Source organism: Sinohyriopsis cumingii, chromosome 19, assembly GCF_028554795.1.
Source record: "Sinohyriopsis cumingii isolate HCF-2022 chromosome 19, ASM2855479v2, whole genome shotgun sequence".
In the NCBI taxonomy this organism is placed as follows: domain Eukaryota; kingdom Metazoa; phylum Mollusca; class Bivalvia; order Unionida; family Unionidae; genus Sinohyriopsis; species Sinohyriopsis cumingii.
This window is the reverse complement of record NC_142979.1, coordinates 20840913-20863163: the sequence shown is the minus strand read 5'-3', so window position 1 is coordinate 20863163 and position 22251 is coordinate 20840913. Positions and strand designations below refer to the sequence as shown.

Here is a 22251-nt window from a genome sequence, read left to right as displayed (position 1 = left end):
GCCGGGCTTCGTCGTATCAAGTACAAAAACGAAGAAAGAATAACAAATTTGCGAAAATAGCTGTACCTTTAATTAAACGTGATAACATCAAATTAAATCTGTTGTTTTAACTTCACTACGCCTTGATTTATGGAGAGTAATAAAATATGATCTTAACAGACAATGACACGGGAACATTGATATTTGTTTACCAACCATATTGCGACTTAACGTATGTGGTGACCTTATTCTGTCAAAAATCATAAAACGCCTCGGTCATAAAAACCGGTGTAAGGTTTTATTTTCTGCATACAGAGTTTAGATGTAAAGCAGACTCTTTGGGTTCAGGTAAGGTTTGTTTATTTTCTTCAGTTTTAAATCATGCCCATTGAAAACGAAAATATGATAACAAAACAGATTCGAAACTAGGTCTAAAACTGATCATTACAATAAATAGGCGAGATACAACTATAGACAAACAGGCAGACCCACAGGTAAACCTGTTTTATTATGATTATTTTATTTTATATGTTTATTTTCCACTTATATATTTCTTTTCTCAAACCGAAACACTCCAAGAAAAGTATATTTATGTCCGCTCGTTCCCGACATATATGTTGTACCTGACACACATCAGATGATTTTAAGACGATGGACCAAGAGGTACTAGAAAGCGCCAGGGAAATGCTCTGTCACAACGATTATTTCACATATCATATTGTGGCTCCGTTCTCATACACAAATGTATACACAATTTATATGTTGTTACATGTGTAAATTAACACAAGCACTTGTAAAAAAAATTCAATTGGGATACGCAAATGTAACAGTTTTCGGACACAACCCATCATAGCGTAAAATGTTCTTATTATATAAACTTAGTTGGACCATTCCTCTTGGACTGCGTGAACACATTTATATTATTTTAATGGGATATTTCATCAAACCTTCTTTTAAACCAAACATTTATAAACTTCAAAAAAGTAGTTGATCTGAAAATATCATGGAATGAAAGGAAAAAGCATTTGAAAAACTTACAATTGCAATCGATGCTTAAAATGCGTACGTAGACTTCAATTTTGTCTATGGACAAGCCATTTTGAGCTAAACATGGCCCTAGTTTAGAAACAATGTGAAGTGGTTCGCATGAGGTACGCAATTCTAATTTTTTACAGAATATACAAGTATAAATGCTTAATCATGGAATATCATTTTGGTTGCCACGTGTAGACCATGTGGAAAAAAATACATGTTTGTCTGCGTTGATTGGAAGCTTACATCACTATAATGATCAAGCGTTACCTGCATCTAAACTGACGTTTCTGCTACGATGCACACAAAAATGATTCTAATTTAAAACAAAGATATTCCTATGAAATAAACAGTGTTATACATGAAGAATTTGTTATCATGGCATATTTAAAGATTGCATGGATACCACATCTGTTGTGTCGTTTACGTTTATGTCATCAAAATATAAATTTGTATTGACAATTGACTGTATGACAAAAATATAACAGCGAATAAGTATGTCCAAAAAATTTGGAGGGGGACGTTAATTGCACTATTATAAGATTTTTCGTATGTCAGAGTCTGCATTGGTGATTGTTTGAATTCAAAAATGTTGTGTTGTGTTGTGTCTCCAGTCTGTCCATCCATTGTCGACTCATCTTCCTACGAAGATGTGCTCAAGATAAGCCAAGTTGAACGAAGCCTATGTGAATTTGCATAGGGTCATGACAAGTCTGATACCGAGACCTGAAGAGATAGACAATATCATAATGTTGAAAGTCACTGAAGACCTGAAAGAAGAGCTCTTCAAGGAGGAATTCAAGAAGGAGAAAGAAGAATGGACGGAGAAGTACAGACTTCATAAACAGCAGAGAGAGCAGCAGCAGCATGAACCTGGCAGAGGCTTTGTTAACAGTTTTATCGACACCAAAGAGTTCTTCTTCTCTTTCCGAAGAAGCAGACCTTATCCTGTGAGAAAGCCTGTCGTCACAGGAGGCCGTCATCTTATAATCTAAGCGATCGCCATAGCTTCAACTTCCCAAAAAAAAATTTCAGGGCTACCCCATACTCTCGAAAAGAAATCACATTCCATTGCCTATGATACGTTAGTCAGTTAGAAGAAAAAATACAGAAGTGAGTCTATCAGCACATGATTTCTTTATCTTGGTTAGAAAGTGTGACTCTAAGTTGTTCGTTTCCGTCGCTTATCAAAATTTTAAAAATAGTAATGTTCTGTAAAAAGTGAATGAGTGTTTCTTTTAGGTCTGTGCGTCTTGTTTTCTTTTGTTGCTGATAATATGGATAATGTAAGTTCGGGTACAACGAAATTTAAAGAATTAGGTCCAGAACTCGGTGTGGAGGGAAGAAATATACGCAACAGCAGCGGGAGCAAGAAATGCAGACCTAGCCAGTTAGCACTCCACCCACCTCGAGAATACAAATAACAGCTAGTCAACAGCCGACTATACCTAACAAACAACCCGTCCCGGAAAGAGTGGTGGCAAAACAAAGGTCCAATTATGTTACACAAACGGTATGGCAAACTCAAATGTAATTATCGGAGGCACTACGTTCTTTTCTCACTCCGATACTACAGGCAATCTCAGCTGAAAGAACAACCACAACAACAATAACAGCGACAGACACCATAGCAGCGGATTTGAAACTATCTACCTCAACTGAAGAATTAGTATCAGAACCAGAAGAGGAAATTGAGGCGGTTGAGGAGGAGGGGGACGCTGACCCTCGTTGAGAAGTACACCGAAATGGGGCTAGATCAAGCATTGTATGACGTCAACATAGCAGGGCAGTTTATTACAGCCATACAATACGTTGCCTACAAATCTCTAGACACCTTTAAACCAAGACCTTCTCAATGGGGATTAGGGGTCAGAGTTCTTCCCCAATTCTACAGACAAGCCTACACTGGATACCCCCTCAGTCAACTGGTAGAAACCGCTGCTTACATTACCGCCCATCATGGCTACGCATTTCCTGATATCAAGAATCATGAGACTAGGAGTGCGGGAAAGAACGTGAAAGCAAAAGAGAGACGTGTTACCTTCTAACACAAAAAACAGACTTTTTTTTAGGGCTCCAAAAGATTGCTTTTTATTAAATAGGGAACCATATTTGGCTTGGTATCCCTCCTTGACTAAACTATTCTCGAAACAAACTTGACCCATTGGAACACCACAACAAACTTAATTTTTTAAACCTAACAGTGACCAAACTGGTATATGTCGCTTAGACATAATAATTTAAAATAAGATCAGTATGGCTATTTTTATGTACACTAAGTACTAATATTAGAGATATGTTAGGAAGTAGGAAATTTAACAGACTCGTTAGATTTGAACTAATTGCACAGGTGGTTAACTAATTATTGGTACCTTTTATTGTCCATTAGCAAAAACGGGACTTGATTTGAAATAAGTACGGGCTAGCGTTTTGGTGAGTACTTAACATCCATGGCTGTCTTGCTGAGCACCTTTTTCCTCCTTTACCACGCTCGGACAGAAAAATGAGTGTGTGGTGAGACAATTCCCACTCATGTTTAAAGTCTTTCAGTCAGGTTGTTAAGGACTAGTTAGTCCTACACCTGATTGGCTAAATTTAAAAATAGTCTGTGAGTACATAAAAGCCTGGGGGATGAGGCTCTCTTTCCTTCCCCAGGAGTAATTAAAAATCACGCGGTGCGTTATTAAACCAGTGATACATGCTCCATTAGAGCGAAAATCACTTTAATTCAAGTAAGCAGGCAAGCAAGTTCGGGTACCGTCTCTAGCACTCTTGATGACACCAACTGTCTGGGTTATTTTCTTTCTTGCAAGCCCCTATGTTCCACTTCTGTTTGTGATAATAACTTGTGATACTTCACATTTTCTAAAGTAGAAATCTTTACAAGCCGTACAAAATACAAAACTTATATGACTTTGGCTTTTGACACTTGCACAGACTCTTCACTTTATAAGTGTCACGAGAAAATTGTATATCCAAGTTTTACCATTTTCAAAAACACGCACACACTTGCAGCTTGACCAGAAATATGTATATCTTGTTTTGTGGATAAGTCACAGACAAGTCCAAGCATATATAGGTGGTTATGAACGTTAGGAATATCCCCTCCTTTTTTCAGAAATATCAAAGCTTGTATGTGCATTTTCCCTTTTCCACTCTATATTAGTGCTTAGATTTGTTCCAAAAAAAGAAAAAAAAAGAAAAAAGAAACGAAATAATTTTGAAGAAAAAGAAACAACTGAATTTTGAATTCAGGTTTCTCTCTGTTTATAATTTTTTTCAAGTTGACGGTGCATGACAGAGTACATTCGCCTACCTTTCCAAAGTGAGAGGCATTTCTTCACATGTTATTGCCTTTGTTAAATTCTGTTTCATTGGTTAGTTATCGTTAATCTTTAATTTTTTTCATGCATTTCTTTTCGATAGAAGATTTAAGGCTTTCTATTGTTGTAACGGTATTTATGTTGTTTGGTCTGTTGATGAAATTATCTGTAGCAAAGTGCTTAAGATTTTCCAGTTTTTTTATTATTTCAAGCCCTACAAAAGGAGACCAAGTTTGTCTTCAAAGACGATTGAAACTCTAAATTACACGGGCGTGAAGGAAAACATCGTTGTGTTTAATCTAATCATGCTTGCCGTATCTCTTTGTGTTTTAGAGGTCATATTTCTTCTTAAGTAAATACACGCATCAATAGACAGACAGATTGGGTCATCATCCTTGAGTTTCACTGTACTTTCGGTTCTTTACTTCATACAAACCCCAAATTTATTAGTTTGAGAAAGAAAAGATAACATGCCCCTCAATACTGTAACACGTGAGTGTTTATGTTGAAATGTTTAAGTGAGATATAAAAAAATGGTCAGCTTGAAAACGCGAACCAATACTGTGACGCTCAGTATTTTGATGTGGTAAGAGGAAATGGTACAACACACACAAAGAGGGCTTGTAAGTTCACATTTCAGTCTGTCTGCACTGTAATGGTAACAACGCAAGAACATAGGGATTATTATGCCACACAGCCCTAGAACAAAACAATGCATCACCCGTTGTAAGCCATTTCATTGGCTATACTTATTTTCTTACCGCGTTCGCTTCGAATTGACTTAAGTAGCTATTCAGACAGTGACGAGAATGGCCATGCTTTACTGGGTCTATCCTATAAGCGATTTATATAAAAAAATATTTTTAAAAATTAAACTAATGCACGAACAATCGTGCCATGGGCGATCCCATGGAAATTGTGTCCGTCTTATTGCAAAATACATCAACATTTAATTTAACCGTGCAGATCGCTAGAACAAACCTCTGATCATATACATTTTGAAAAGTGTTGTGTGACACGGATCGCCATTGTCGCTTGGTGTCTGCTTTCTTGTTCGAAAAGAGATCGTTTCGTCTTGACTATAAAAATCTAATTTGACTAAGTTTTACGCACTACTTGAACTCATACATTTACGTTGTAGGTGTAAGCCGTCGTTCTCAGTTTTCTGGAAGTTCGTTTTTGCGTTTCTCAGATGTGATATTATTTTTTATGGACCGAACGAAATTTCTTTTGGCGTGAATCAGGACTCGTGGTTTTGTGTCATAATTGGAGAGCATTGATTAAAGCTCAGTTATGTCGTCTTCGAAATCGCTGACACGGATTTGAACTAAAACTTCAGGTTTTGTGTGAGGCGATACGGTACATCATTGCTTTTTACTTCCTCAATGAAATCGTTTCATCTTATTGCAAAATTACATTTGACTAGGTTTCATACGCAGCAGGTCCATGTATATAAGGAGAGTGTCTTAGCGTCAGAGTATTCATTCCGCTCTCAAACGATCAAGAAGATGGAAGAGTCAGCACAGATCGACCTGCTGGTCAAATATTTGCTAAAAGTCATACGAAAGCATAATTCACATGCGAAAGTGGCAACAAAACTTACTCTTTTGGTCGTTGATTTGATGAGAGTCATACGAAAGTGTGTAAGTGCTAATGAAGTTTGCTATATCTGCAAAGGTAAATGGGTATTTGTCTCCAGAATACCTGCTTCGTCTAAGAAAGAGAGACAAAAGTCAAGATACCTAATATCGTTGTCAGGAGAAAGGACACTGGAATTCAGAGTGCCCTACGAGAAAAGAGAAGAAACAAAAACAAGACGAAACAGAGAAGAGGGATTCAGAAGAAGAAGAAATTGAAGATGATGAAGAACTTGTGCCAGTAAAAACATGGAAATGGAAAAATTGACAATGTGAGCCGATGCGTTGGCCCTGATGTGAAATTTCATACTACCTTCTAAAAGAGAATAGACCAGAAAGAAAACGTAAGTGTCTCTTGGTCTTGACATTGTATAATAAGGATGGCGTGTTTTGGTTTTACTCACACTTTATGAAATTGTGCTCTTTCACCTCTCTCTATCCCTCTGGATCATGTTTTAGTTAGAATTGAAATGGAAGGATGTTTTCCTTCACGCACGCTCTTTAGGCATGCAAGTCCGTAAACAATAGTCAGTCTATTCGTCCATCATTTTGTGTCTTGATGTTTCCTAAATCACACACTGATGCCATAAAATAACGGGTTAAATGGGTTTTGTAGTGTTGGGAGTGGGGGTGGGTGGGGTGTAGGTGTTTGGCAGAGTTGGTCATTGCAGGTGAGGGCTTAGGTGCTTTCAAAAAACTTTTTCTTCTTCACTCTGTGTTGATGGAATATAATGGGTTATTTTCTTCACTCTCTGTTGATAGTATATATAAAGGGTTATTTCTTCACTGCGTGTGGATAGTATATAATGGTTTTCTTCTTCTTCCCTCTGTGGTGTGCGTGTGTGTGTGTGTGTGTGTGTGTGTGTGTGTGTGTGTGTGTGTGTGTGTGTGTTCGCGTACGTTGTGTAGATCGCATATTTGGTTGTTTTTCTTCTTCTTCCTCCCGAGTGTGGATAGTATATTTGCGGTTTGTATGCGTTAGCGACGTTGTGTGGATAGTGTATTTGGGGTTTGTATGCGTTCGCGTACGTTTGTGTGGATAGTTTATTTGGGGATTGTATTATCTCCCTTCTGTGTTGATAGTGTATTTGGGGTTTGTATGCGTTCGCGTACGTTTGTGTGGATAGTTTATTTGGGGTTTGTATTATCTCCCTTCTGTGTTGATAGTATATTTGGGGTTTGTTTTTTCCTCTTCCCTCTGTGTGTGTGTGTGTGTGTTCGCGTACGTTGTGTAGATCGTATATTTGGTTGTTTTTTCTTCTTCCTCCCGAGTGTGGATAGCATATTTGGAGTTTGTATGCGTTAGCGACGTTGTGTGGATAGTATATTTTGAGTTTGTATGCGTTCGCGTACGTTTGTGTGGATAGTTTATTTGGGGTTTGTATTATCTCCTTCTGTGTTGATAATATATTTGGGGTTTGTATGCGTTCGCGTACGTTTGTGTGGATAGTTTATTTGGGGTTTGTATTATCTCCCTTCTGTGTTGATAGTATGTTTGGGGTTTGTATGCGTTCGCGTACGTTTGTGTGGATAGTTTATTTGGGGTTTGTATTATCTCCCTTCTGTGTTGACAGTATATTTGGGGGTTTGTTTTTTCCTCTTCCCTCTGTGTGTGTGTGTGTGTGTGTGTGTGTGTGTGCTCGCGTACGTTGTGTAGATCGTATATTTGGTTGTTTTTTTTTCTTCCTCCCGAGTGTGGATAGTATATTTGGGGTTTGTTTTTTCCTCTTCCCTCTGTGTGTGTGTGTGTGTGTGTGTGTGTGTGTGAGTGCGCGCGTATGTTGTGTGTGTGTGTTTGTGTGTGTGTGTGTGTGTGTGTTTGTTCGCGTACGTTGTGTAGATCGTATATTTGGTTGTTTTTTTTCTTCCTCCCGAGTGTGGATAGTATATTTGGGGTTTGTTCTTTCCTCTTCCCTCTGTGTGTGTGTGTGTGAGTCTGCGCGCGTATGTTGTGTGTGTGTGTGTGTGTGTGTGTGTGTGTGTGTGTGTGTGTATTGGTCTCTGTTTGTCCCTATAAAACTCACTTTATCCCTATCAGATACACTCTACCTACCTACCTACAGTTGCGCGTATTCAGGTCAGCCACTTGCAACACTGTTGCCATTTATCCCCTAGTGTTCAGTACAGTGACGTCACTGACGCTGGAAATTTTGGGACTATAAATATCGACTTGGGGATTTCCACATTTTGTACCTATACATATATACTAGAATTCATAAACAGGAACGTCACTCAAGCTGAGGCTATAAAAAGATAGTGGGATTTTCCAAAGGAAAAACCCACAAGTTGGAGCTATAAATAGATAGTGGGATTTCATAGGAATTTCAGCTGATTATAGATACATACGTATTTATCCACGATCGTCACAGAAGTTGATATTGTAAGTAGTTACTAATTTTATCCATTTTAGTCTAAACCATTGTAACTTAATTTTCGGGGATATGTTTATTTTCCTTTAAATTCTGGGACAATTTCGTCATTTTAGCGTTACTTTTAGTCAGATCCATTTTGTCGTTGAGCATTTCCTTGATTATAGCTATTTATAGCATCATTACAATTATGCAAATTTTTGAACACCCCAGCAAGATTTCAGGTCTTGGTAATGCTTTATATATAAATCTCACGCTTGTACTAGTGTATGTATGTTTCTGTCTCTGTTGTGTTTGACCCTCTACCATCATTGTCCCTAGACAATCCCACCATGTTCAATTCCCCTTGACGCTATACAGACCCACCATGTTCAATTTCCATATGTTAAATTCCCTTTGACGCTAGACAGTCCCACGATTTTTCTCCATGTTCAATTCCCCTTGACGCTAGACAGTCCCACGATTTATTCCCATGTTAAATTCCCCTTGACGCTAGATTGTCCCACGATTTTTCTCCATGTTAATTTCCCTTGACGCTAATCTGACCCACGATTTTTCTCCATGTTAAATTTCCCTTGACGCTAGAGTTGCCCAAGGGGTCTTGTAATGCTAATTCCCATTGACGGTAAAGTGGCCCACTTTACTACTGAGCGCCAAGCGAGGCAGTTGCTAGTACCATTTGTATAAGACTTAGGTATGACTCGGCCGGGGATTGAACCCACGACCTCCCGCTTCCGAGGCGGTATATCATTCATATAGCGTATATATATATATATATATATATATATATATATATATATATATATATATATATATATATATATATATATATATATATATATATATATATGTTTAAGATCAAAATTTAACATTATCATTCCACTTTGATCTCATAAACCATTTTGACCCAAATAAAAATATTTGACCCGATACAATTTTTCTGACCCCATACTATTTTAATCCTCATTTTAAATATATGGAAAATTTCAACATTACCCCTAAAAGTACATATCGGATGCTGGACACAGGCGTTAAATTTCGTAGAGCCTCATATAACTAACTGTTACACGATTCTAGCTTGAACGGTGCATGTAAAATGAAAGATAAATAAAAGGTTTACCCCAAGTCAGTGAATCGTAAAATATGGACCGTAACGACTTACTACTAAAATGAGGGAGTAATGTTCTTATAGCAAAATCAGCCATTTTGAGAACTTAAGATAGGATAGTAATTTCATAGGATACTTAAAATGTTATTTAGTCCTCACCGAAAAAAAAAACTATATCTAAGTCAGAAAAATGTGCTAATTGATCACACTGACCACTTTGGTAAGAGTGGTATAGTAATAACCGATATATATATGCACGTATCTGGTTTAATGATTAAATGGTTAAAGTATGAATAGTCAAAATATAAAATTGAACCAAAGTCGGTTGAATGTAAAAAAAATTGTCACATTTACCAGTTTGTAAGATGAAGTTGTAGTACACATCCATCCCGATCCATATTCTCACCAAGTTTCTTGATTCCGGATACATTCCGGATTCCGGATACAAGCGTGTTATAAAGTACAATAGATACAAAACCATTGTGGTCATGAGCTTAACCTAACAACTTACAACGATTCATAGTGTGAAATGTATCTGACATGACCTTATTTTATTTGTAATGTTGTGGCATAAACAGAGCTCCATAAAAGAGTCCAATTTTATAATCCTGGAATAAAAAGGGCTATAGATTAATACTGAATGAGTGGAGCATGAAATATGGGACACGGTGATTACATCTGAATAAGTGGAGTATGAAATATGGGCCACGATGATTAAATCTGATTGAATGGAGCATGAACTATGGGTTACGATGATTAAAACTGAATGAGTGGAGGATGAATTATGGGTTACGATGATTAAATGTGAATGAGTGGAGCATGAAATATGGGACACGGTGATTGAATGTGAATGAATGGAGTATGAAATATGGGCCACAGTGATTACATCTGAATGAGTGTAACATGAAATATGGGGCACGGTGATTGAATCTGAATGAGTGGGGCATGAAATATGGGACATGGTGATTATATCTGAATGATTGGGGCATGAAATATGGGCCACGGTGATTAAATCTGAATGAGTGGAGCATGAATTATGGGTTACGGTGATTAAATCTGAATGAGTGGAGCATGAAATATGAGACACGGTGATTAAATCTGAATGAGAGGAGCATGAAATATGGGTTACGATGATTAAATCTGAATGAGTGGAGCATGAAATATGGGCCACGATGATTAAGTCTGAATGAGTGGAGCATGAAATATGGGTTACGATGATTGAATCTGAATGAGAGGAGCATGAAATATGGGCCACGATGATTAAATCTGAATGAGTAGAGCATGAAATATGGGTTACGATGATTAAATCTGAATGAGTGGAGCATGAATGATGGGTGACGATGATTAAATCTGAATTAGTGGAGCATGGAATATGGGCCACGATGATTAAATCTGAATGATTTGAGCATGAAATATGGGATATGGTGATTACATCTGAGTGAATGGAGTATGAAATATGGGACACTGTGATTACATCTGAAAGATTGGGGCATGAAATATGGACCACGGTGACTAACTTTAATAACAAAGGTGTAGGTTCACGATGCGTCAAGGTGCATGCCCTCACTAAGTTTCGTCGTTCATGGTATAACAGTTTGTTATGACACCCACTAAAAACTGTGTCCGATGACCTATAAAGAATACTTGATATTAATTACGGGTGTACATATTCATATCCTTCTGCCTTTGTGGACGCTTACGCTACGACAGTACAATGGTTTGCCTCTTTTACAAAGAGGTGGAAACACCCATGTGTGACTTTTTGTGACAAAGCACAATCAAAATCGCAAAATCGTATTTCAGTGGAAAATTTCTACCGCCATATTTAACCTCGACACGTTTCACATGTTAGAAATCTAGTTAAACATAACAAGAATCCTATTAAAGTATCAGTACGTAAACACTTTTTTATAAACCAAAAATCATTTATTTCAAAGTGTCCATTACCTATAACGCAATGGCTGGCCATTCATTTAACATTGGGGGAGGGTTGTTGTGTGTGTGCGTGTGTGTGTGTGTGTGTGTGTGTGTGAGAGAGAGAGAGAGAGAGAGAGAGCTGTCAAGCCATCGAGATCACGGAATTTGTTTTCATCACAATATTCTTAGACACACCTCCAATAGAAAATTAAATAGTCGGTCCATTAAAATCGTTTGTGAACTGTACACTTAATTCAGTCACTTTCAGTCAGCTTGTTTATCATCAAAACGGATTGCATCAATGAAAACTTACTTTTTATATTTTGTCTTACTTTAAAATTCAAATTAAAAAATATTTCCCTGTTCCAATGAAACTATGCATCATTGTAATCAGGATATTGCAGGTTAGCAAATATAGTGCCAACGGATGTAATGTTACGGAAAACAATCAAAGATTCGTAATCCCTCGGGAATCCGCACACGAAGCCTAATTGAATTACCTCCCTTAAATGTAAGCTATAAAGTAATATTAAGAAATTAACGTACAAAAACGTAAGAAACAAATTTCAATAATAATAATCTACATCGTCATCGGAGTATCTGTATTACAGTACATTCTATCACAAAATTTTACAAAGCACGAAACTTTAGAGAATCTAATGTGAATGGTATATTCATTAAGATGGTTTTCGCAACAACAACAAATATTTATTAATAGATTATGATTGAATACGTTTAGAATAAACTACAAGAGAAAGCTTTTAAGTCCCTAGCTAGCTGATTTCAGTATATTTGCGAAGATTTCATTTTGCAAAAATATTTTGATTGAATGAGATTGTTCTGAATTATTTTTACCTACCTCCAAAGGGTTACTCCAAAGGGTTACCTTGGGGTGGGGGTGCGGGTAGTTACCGTTCTTTAGCTCCAAACAGTTCATTCTTGATTTTACCAAAACCCTAAACTGATCGAATCATGTGCAGATTGATTGCTCTGAGTTGCTTTTCTTGTTGTTGTTTTGCTTTTTATTAATGAATTTTCAATCACATGGCGCACAAAAATGAACAGCTATGCTACACATGGCAGCTCTGTTCGCTGAGCCACTGGCGATGAATGTATATGTTTGATATTTTCCTCAATTGTTGCAGAAGAGTCCTTCAGCTTTGCCCTGTTTCTTAGGAGCTAAGTTTTCAACAATCTTCCTGCGAATGTATTGAGTATCGGCCTGTACGCTGGTTCTTTTCATGGTCATGTTCCATGTGCAACGTCGTTATCCCCATCACTCACCGTCACTCGTACTTTCCTTTTCAACCAGCTTATGACAATTTATTCTCTTTCCTTCAAAACCTAATTTTCAATGTCGTGAACTCTGCACATCTATACAGTGTTAGTGCTGGAATATTGCGGGACCTATTCCAATGTTTTCTAATATACGCGTTTGGCTGTTTGTTTGTTGTTATTGCATCTTCTTCGAGTTTTCCTTCTTTTGATTTTCCAGCATTTCCATTTGATTCATCATCTTGTCTTGTGCAATTTGTGTCCAAATAAGTATCCCGTCAGCTGGTTTACTTTTTCATTGTTCAGTTCAATTTCTAAAACGATTCTTTTCTTGAACTGTCTTCTTGACTTCTTTCAATGACCGTTTTAGGTCGTCCTTGATCACAATTAGATATAGTTCTTTAGCCAGACAATGTTATTCCTAAATGAATCGAATGGTACAGCTGAAAACATTCCAATCTTTTTATTCTCATGTAGTTTTTCTAGTAATAACTCAGATTTGTGCCGTGATTTAAAAATGGAGACTTGACCTCCGTATACTATTCTCTATGAGATTATTATTCGAGATCTCGCTGTCTTCATTCTGCACAAAGTACATTCCTTGGATATTGATTTATCATTGATTGCAATCATGACCATGTGGACCAAAATAAAAGTCAAATTTAATAATTTCAGATAATTATCTATGTCAGGGTATATGTATACATCACGCATATACATCTCGTGGCCTATACAAATAATAAATTCCTTACGTCGGCAAAATGTAAACAAAACGCACACTGTACCTTCATCTCACTCTCCCAATGAAGAAAATCATATACTTCTTGCTTGACTTATATTATTCTCGCAGAAAAGTTAAACTTCTGGTAGAATATAAATAATGTCGCATAAGTGTAATTTGGTGAATTCAACAACCTTTAGAGGAGTGAAAGAAATATTTAACTCGTTTAATATACCAGTGGAAATCTAACATTCAGGAGATGATATGTATTTGCTGAGAGGTTTTGTATAGGATTCAAGTGTGGACAAAGTTATGCGTGTTACAAAAGCACATTCACGTAAATGGAACTCTTTACATGTCAAGCGTGATCAAAATATCCTGCAATGTTTAAGAAATGATACTGATATGCAGATTAAATTGAACGATCGTAACACTGAAATAAACAGCATCAACCGTATAAGACACGTGGACAAAAGCTGGCAGTATGAATAACGAATAGATGATACATGGTCGGTTGAACCGATTTGATAAAAACAAATATGATTGATGAAAAGTCGAGTTCGATAAAAACAGCAAATGTGATTCAGTAATTAAAGCAGCTCTGTTTTCGAGTCAAATTTTAAAACGTTGCAGACCATTCCTATATTGTAAAGGATTCAAGAAACCGTAGCAAATTACTGGGAAAAGAATTTTCTTCAAATGTAGTCTAGTTGGCAAGTCGATAACGCCTAAGAGTTGTCCAGCATCAGGCACTCTCTGGGTGTTTTCATTACGTTTTAAATGCCTTCGTTCGAGACGGTGAAACCTCACGTAAGTTGGACTTGCACAGAAAGACAAACAACAGTATTTCAGAAATCTTAATTAAGACTCAGATTGAGTTGATGCTTGTACAAATAACAATCAAAGTCTAGGAACACAATTTAACTAAACAAAAACAAAAACGACACTGAAGTTAAAGAACGGTTTAATGCAGTTTTCATACTTGTTACAAATTGAAGCAAGTACACTATTCCTATACAGAAGATTGGATAATGCGCGACAGACAGATTATACTGACATGCAAGCATTATCACACATACAACGATGGATACAAATACATTTTGGCAGTGATAGCCGTTTACTCTAATTAATCCTTAAGGCGAAAATGTACAAACGAAGAAACGAAGGTGATATGAATGATGCTTTCAGAGAATTCGTCAGACTGAAAAACTTTGATGAAAATATGTATTTTGATGAAGAATGTGAGTTTTGCTGATAAAGATAAAACATCTAATACTTTACAATTTACTCACAAAAACATATTTAGTGTAAAGATTAGCAGAGCCTTAAACCTACAATGTGGAATTATCCCACGCACAACTAAGCCAAACAAGGCATACGATGATACTCATCACAGATCAATGTGCAGGACTCCAGTTGATGAGACTGAATAGACGTTTTGCATATTTCTTAAGAAACTCTTCACTTTGTGTCATATAAACTGAACCATGATAAATGTGCCCAGATATTTCAGCACCAGAATACGCTGCGCCTGCAAAGCATCTGTACGGTACACTTTTTTATTTTGTTATCGACTATTACAAACGCTAATTTGATCTCTACTAATAATTTTCCATCGTGTTCAGGAGCTACATCCAGAACATTGCTATCGTATTAGTCATAGTCTTTGTATTAATATCATACTTAGCTTCTACAAGGAAGTCAACGTGTCTAACTGGAATTTTAAGTCATGATGATCTTTTCTTCGTTATATTTCATGCCATTTTCATACAACATTTCAAACAGGTTAGGTAGACATCTGTAATATGAACGCCATGTTTGCTCCTTTGCTATTGCGTGAACACGCATTTATAAGGCGACATGCATGTTTATACATTATGGTTATGACCTAGACTGGTGCCTCTCTCTATACATTAACATTCTTAGTTGGAAACATGTCTCCTGCTACACGTTAACGTTTTTACCTTGTACCATATCTCTGGCTATATATTTACACTCGGATCCGAAACAACTTTTCAAGCCATATATTTACACTCTGATTTCTGTGTTTCACGCTGTACATTAACACTTTGATTCGGAACTATGTTTCACGCTATATATTAACACTTTGATCTGGAACTAGGTCTCACACTATATATTAATATTTTGATCTTTATATATGTCCCACACTATGCATTAACACGCTATTCTCCCTGGTCTATTAGTCCAGTATCACCATATCCTGTTCGAGCAACAACAATATACTCTTTAACAACTATCAAAAGGTTAATACTAATGCTATTCTAAAAGTGTTTACGTATATCAAATTTGAGCATCCCCCTTACAGTGTCGATTATATGACATGTATTTTGAACGTTATTGACAATGAGGTTTTTCAGCTTCAGTCACGTATTCTACAACTCAGGATGAGGTTTGCGTATTAAACAATGTTAGCTTTAACATTCTGTCTGTACATTTTTTTCGCCAGTCCTTTGTTAACATAGTTTAGCAAACCAACTGACCAGATATCTACAAACTCAATATTTCCAAAGCGTGTGTGGCAAATATTTATGGCACACGTGTCCAAAGATTCAGATTTATCAAAGTCGGTAATATGGCTTTTGTATATAAGCTGTATCGTACTAAATTACTTAATGTAAAACACATTTGTATTGTACTTAATTCCGTAGTGTAAGACAGTTGTTTTATACGTAATTAATGTAAGACACGATTGTATAATACTATATTACTGAACTTAAGACACATTTGTATTGTACTTAATTACTTAGTGTAAGATTCAGTTGTGTCATACTTAATTACCTAATGTGACACAGCTGTATCGTACTATATTCCTTAACTTGAAACACATTTGTATTGTACTTAATTACTTAATGTAAGACTCACTTATACTTGATTACCTAATGTAAGACTGTTGTATCGTACTATATTGCTTAACTTAAGACACAGCTTTATCGTACTAAATTATTTAATGTAAAACACTTATATTGTACTTAATTAATTAGTGTAAGACTCAGTTGTGTCATACTTAATTACCTAATGTAAGATATAGTTGTATCGTACTGTATTACTTAATGTAAAACACATTTGTATTGTACTTAATTACTTAGTGTAAACCACAGTTGTGTCATACTTAATTACTTAATGTAAGACACAGTTGTATCAAACTGAATTACTTAATGTAAGATACTTGTATTGTACTAATAACAACTTAATGTAAGAAACAGTTGCGTCATACTTAATTACTTAATGTAAGACAACGTTGAATCGTTCCAAATTAATACAACTTAAGACACAATTGATTTAATCTTATTGTTCTACGTAATTATAAAATGCTAAACAACGCTGCTTTCTAGTTTTATCTGAGAGTTGACTTGAGGCAGGCTGTTTCGACATTAGCTTCACGTGGACTTCAGTTCCAATTGTCAGAAATTTATTGTCAATTATATATTGTTGTTGTTGTTGTTCTAGGGTTTAACGCCATTTTTCAGCACAAGATAGGCTATACATGGCGGCCAGTATAACTGGTGGAGGAAGAACCCTAGAAAACCCACGGAAGAACCACCGACCCACGAGAAGCTACTGGTTGGCTTTCCCATGTACCCACGCTAGCTGATTATATATAGTAAGCACCAACGCAAGAAATCATGCGGCATAAGTTCAAATGCCCCTGAGCATTCCATGGCTTCATAGTTCGAGCGTTGTGTGCTTACAATATAAAAGATATTCTATATGCTTCAGTACTTTGTCGATTAGAAGGTTATTTCGACCTGATTTACATATTGTATATGTTTAATGTCATACACAATAAGCATTAAAACTAACTGCTTTTCGGTGTCTTCCAGACGTATTTTACCTTATCCCATCTGTGTCTATGAAAGTGACATATTATTGAAATAGGTTCCGTTTCCTTGCAGAGTAAATATAATCCCCGTGTATAAACTCCAAACAAGCAAACCAGTGTAATTCAAATAAATGAAGAGTCTTAATTGCTCATATAATATGCTTTTCGTTAGCTCTACATGACATGAAAATTATATTCCCCTTCGTAAGTACAAAAACGGACCATCGAATTTAATAGCTGGGTCATAGGATCATCACTGCAATATTACTCCTGACTTATTATATTCTTCTTGTGAAAATTCGTGTGGAAGAAAATAAAATTACGAATAAAAACATTACTAAAGTAGGGTAAAACGAATACAATCACCAGATAGCGCTCTTTATTTTGATTTACAAGGATTCATTGGCACAGTATGTATATTCAGTAATATCGTTGTATATTCTACCAAATATTTTTGCCTTCAGGAAATTTGGGAATAAATAGAATAATAATATTAGGTAGTCTGAGATAATAATGACTGTAAGTAGTTTCGCTCTGAGGAAATTTCGTGACGAAAATATAAGCAATACATTTTCGAATATTAAAATTGAACCATGAAAATAAAGTAAAATAACGTCATCAAATAAATATTACTCAGATGTCGGCCCCACGGCTTAAGGTTCATTCTTGACTAACATCAAGCAATTTGCCCGATGGTAACTTTTTTAAAGACTGAAAATGATTCTAGCACCTTTATTTAGTCTTTCTTCAAAGATCAAAGTTTGAGTGACGGTAGTATGTAATGGCATCCCTCCAGCAATAATCCTTATAAAATGCTACGAATGATTAAAACCTGTATGCACTTTACTCTCGCCTGTTGAAGACCATCATTAATAAGTTCTCAAGAATCGTGTATTGCGCCAAACGTTCAAGTGAATACCGAGCATATTGTGTTTAAAAAAATAAAAGCTTATTCCTTACTAATGAAGCAAATGCTTATTTTTAGATACATTGAACTACGGTTTCTTCCTCCCAAACATTGAGTGTAGTCAACGATTACATATCTGCCTTTTCTAGTCTCCTGAAGCCATAGTAAACTTTATCATCCAGAAAATAAATTCAGACTAAAGCGATCTACACGAAGAAATGTTAGACCTTTCCTAACTAATTTATGGAGGCTATTTTTTTCATTACATTGAACTTTAATTCTTTCTATAATGAAACAATTTGACTTTAAACGGCTCTATATATTTAGTATTGTGCTGACATACTGTTAAATCATCTACCATCCTACCTAACTACCCATCTGTGCAACGACCTACCCACCCATGTACCAACTTACTGCCTCTTATGATAGACAGAAAAAAATACATAATACAATTATAAATTCATATTCTTTTATATGCAGTCGAAGTAGAGATGATATCATCAGTTGATACATAAACGAGATGAATGTTTTGGTATTTAATTTCTTCAACGTCTGTTTCAGTAGCTAGTATCATTCCCACCCCTAGAAACCAGAATATACTGGGTGAAGTCATGGACTTTGAGTAACTTTGAAGTGAAACATTGAAGTACAAGCATAGTGCATGCATCAATAATGACCTTCCTTAGCCACAACTGGAGCGGATTCACATGAAAGGCCTGCTGCATGCAATCCACTCCTCTAATTTCTGTACTCGGTGACATGATCAATTAACAATTAACCTGTTGCTGGTAACCTATAATACTTTACATTGCATGGCGATTCATATGAAAAGTATACAACTGAATAGCCTCGGCCTGCATTAGTCAGAAAGGGCCTTATAAGTAGGCTCGGAGATATCAATGTATAGCATGAACACATAATCACAAAAAATTAACCCTGTTAGTATAACATGCAAAGAAGCCCACAGCGACATATTTCGGTTGTGCAGGTGTAGTAGCAACTTAGAAGCATTCCGTTATTAAGTCTTGTGAATGGAGCATGATCGACACCTATTAAATTAATTTTTGCACAAAATTCCAGCAAAGTCAACGAAGCATGAAACATATTACAAAGACTAATTTTGCACAAATATTGTAGTATTTAGCATAATGCATCCACGCACCAAATTTTTTTATACTAATTGGGACAGTATGAATTTAACATAAATATCACTAGCGGTTATGAGGTAAATGTAACAACTGATATCAAAGCCAATAAAAAATGAATAATTAGTCGGCATAAGCTTCTTTTGTTGTATGTGGTAGCAAAGATTTTCAACAACCATTAATGAAGTTTAAACACGAAATTTTAACAACATCACTGAAGCATCAAACGTAGATTCCATGGACTCATTTCGTAAACATATTGTAGTACTTATCATGATGCATCGGTTCACCAGGTCTTGTGTTTCTAATTAGGACAGTATGCTTACAACATTCAAAAACTTATTTAAGGTAGTAAATGATGAATAATAAGTTGTAATTAGCTTATTTTTCTGTAAATGTGTGGTAGTACAAGAAACTGTAAAACATCATCACGTTCATGAATATAGCATAAACAGTTTATGAGAAGTTATTGAACAAAAAATTGAATATGGGCCATAATGATATTACAACTGAAATTAGACAGTAGTGCTTATGAAGATACATACACTCTACAATTTTCATAAGTCTAGGTATATCATTGATACAGGGTACACACACACACACACACACACACACGCACACGCACACACACACACACCTGTATGCGGCATAATGTTCCAGTGCTAGACATCACTATAAACTTCCACACTGCAACCATCGTAGCAATATGACTGAACATTTTTTAAAGCTAACTTAAAGATCCAAATCACACTAAAACACACACACACACACACACACTCTTATTAATGAGAGGGGAGGGAGGAATGAAAAGCAGAAAATATTGCGATGGAATTGTGCACCACATTAAATGTATCTACAATACGGGGATGATTGATACTTGTTATCGTTTTTTTCATAAGGCATTAATAATTAATTAGTGGAAATTCATCACTGACCTGCGTCATGGGCTGATCTCAATTTGATATACTAATAGCATTGGTATATCCAATTACTTGATGCCATGTTATTTGTATACACAATACACAATACTAATTTTACTTCACAACCATACCATTTCTAGACAAGATAAGCCAAACAAGAGTATTTTATAATACACAAGTTTTCTTGAATACCTTAAGAAACAACAATTTTAGCATAATTTATTTATAAACTAAATTTTATATAATGAATATGTTTAATACATCAAAGTATAATTCTATTGGTGATGAATTTTACTAACCCTATTTATAGAAGCTCTATAAAATAAAACCTTCAAATGAAAATCTGGGCAATTCCCAATATTTAGACAAATCCGAAATTGGTATAAATCAAAATCTGGGCATATCTGAATTTTGGACAAATCCTAAATTCGGATAACATAAAATATGGACAAGTCCAAGTTTTGTATAAATAAAAATCCAGACAAATCCGAATTTTGGTATTGTAATAGCATAACAATTTCAGATATGGCTTTTACCTGAATAAAATTAGTCATGACTGATACAACTATGGATTTAGAATTTTGAAAGTTGGATTCGAAACAGACGGCTCCGACTTCAATGCTGTCAGTCTCTCGCCTGCAATGTTGTTGGTCTCACGTCAGCAATGACTGGGCCTTATTTATACTCTCTATACCCTTGGAGAACCTCGGATGTTTACACAAACATAAACAACGGGGACACTCGAGGACCTCCGATTCGGGCTAGAAACGGGAACGCTACCACCACGCGCTCAGCAACACAGAGGGGGCAGAAACCAGTTTTTATGTACAAATTCAATACCGGAATCAGCTACCTAGTATAAAAAATCATAAAAAATCAAACACAAAACTAACGTCAAAAAGGTCCATATTTTTAGATACCTACATTAAAACAAAGCATAAGAATATTATTCACTTGACCATAGAAGTCAATGGCAGTTTATAGCAGAAGAAGTTTATGCACCCCAACTCCTATTTTATACATGCATTTTTCACATCATAAAGCCATTTTTGACAGCATGTGGTGCTCACAGTGCAAACGCAAGCTCCTTCCCTGGATGCAAATTTTGAAAAACATTGTCTACTAAATAGTTTGATGCAGTTCAAAATAGCTGTCATCCAAGCCGTTTTTTAGATACTCTAGTTGCCTTGAACCCACGTGTCTACTATGGGAGGCTAGCTCTTCTTCCTAGCCGACTATTGGTATTTCACTATCAACATTCTGCAGAGAAACTATGGAAGGTGTATATGCCTGATATCAATTTCACGAACAACACAAGCCCGAAACACCTAGTTCACAAATATATCCATATCTATAAACAGTAAACAATAATAGCTGAAAAAGTCACACCATAGCCTTAAGTTAAGAAATTTGCCAGGGGCCAATTAACGAAACGGGACCCTGCCACCTTAGAATGCCGAGAACACTGGCGACATTACCAACTTAGCGGAACACGTTCTGGGAGGCAATATTTGAATAAAATACACTGTAAACAAGCAAAGCAACATAAAAAAATCATCATCTAGTAATACAAAAGTATCTAACAGTTACTCGAAATATAATAACGAGTTGCAACAATCATCATAATGGATAAAATGACTGTCGGTCGCTCTCATGCAAAGACGACATGTACTTTCAACGAGGGACCGTCTCAAGGCAACGTAATGTAAAACATTAAAAGAAATTATGGCTAGGAACTCAAAAGTGTATATAGCATCATATCCCACCCAATCATATTATATTGACACCTGGTCTACCAGTCGTAACTGTAACTTCTTAATGCTAAGCGCAAAACGATGCAGCTGCTAATATCGTTTTTTATGTCTTTGGTGTGACTCAGCCGGGATTGGAACCGACGACCTCCCTCATTCGCGGCGGATGATCTCATCACTTAAGTCACCGGGGAAATATTTTAAAAATTAGTCCCCACAGTCCCACCCCCAGGGAGTGGGTCATATGAACCTATTTCAAAACTGTTGCCAAGGACAAAGTAGGCAAATACGGTTGATATGCTGTAATGGTTTACAAATGTTGTAAA

The 22251-nt window shown here is 36.1% G+C and overlaps 1 protein-coding gene across 1 annotated transcript in view; it reads left to right on the top strand.

Moving 5' to 3' along the window:
* Positions 1-299: 299 nt before the first annotated feature.
* LOC149775250 (uncharacterized) overlaps positions 300-22251 on the top strand; it is a 41357-nt gene continuing 19405 nt past the window's right edge. Inside the window, exon 1 of the mRNA XM_089944375.1 lies at positions 300-327. The gene's annotated coding sequence lies outside the window, so the exon portion shown is untranslated. The remainder of the gene's footprint in view (positions 328-22251) is intronic.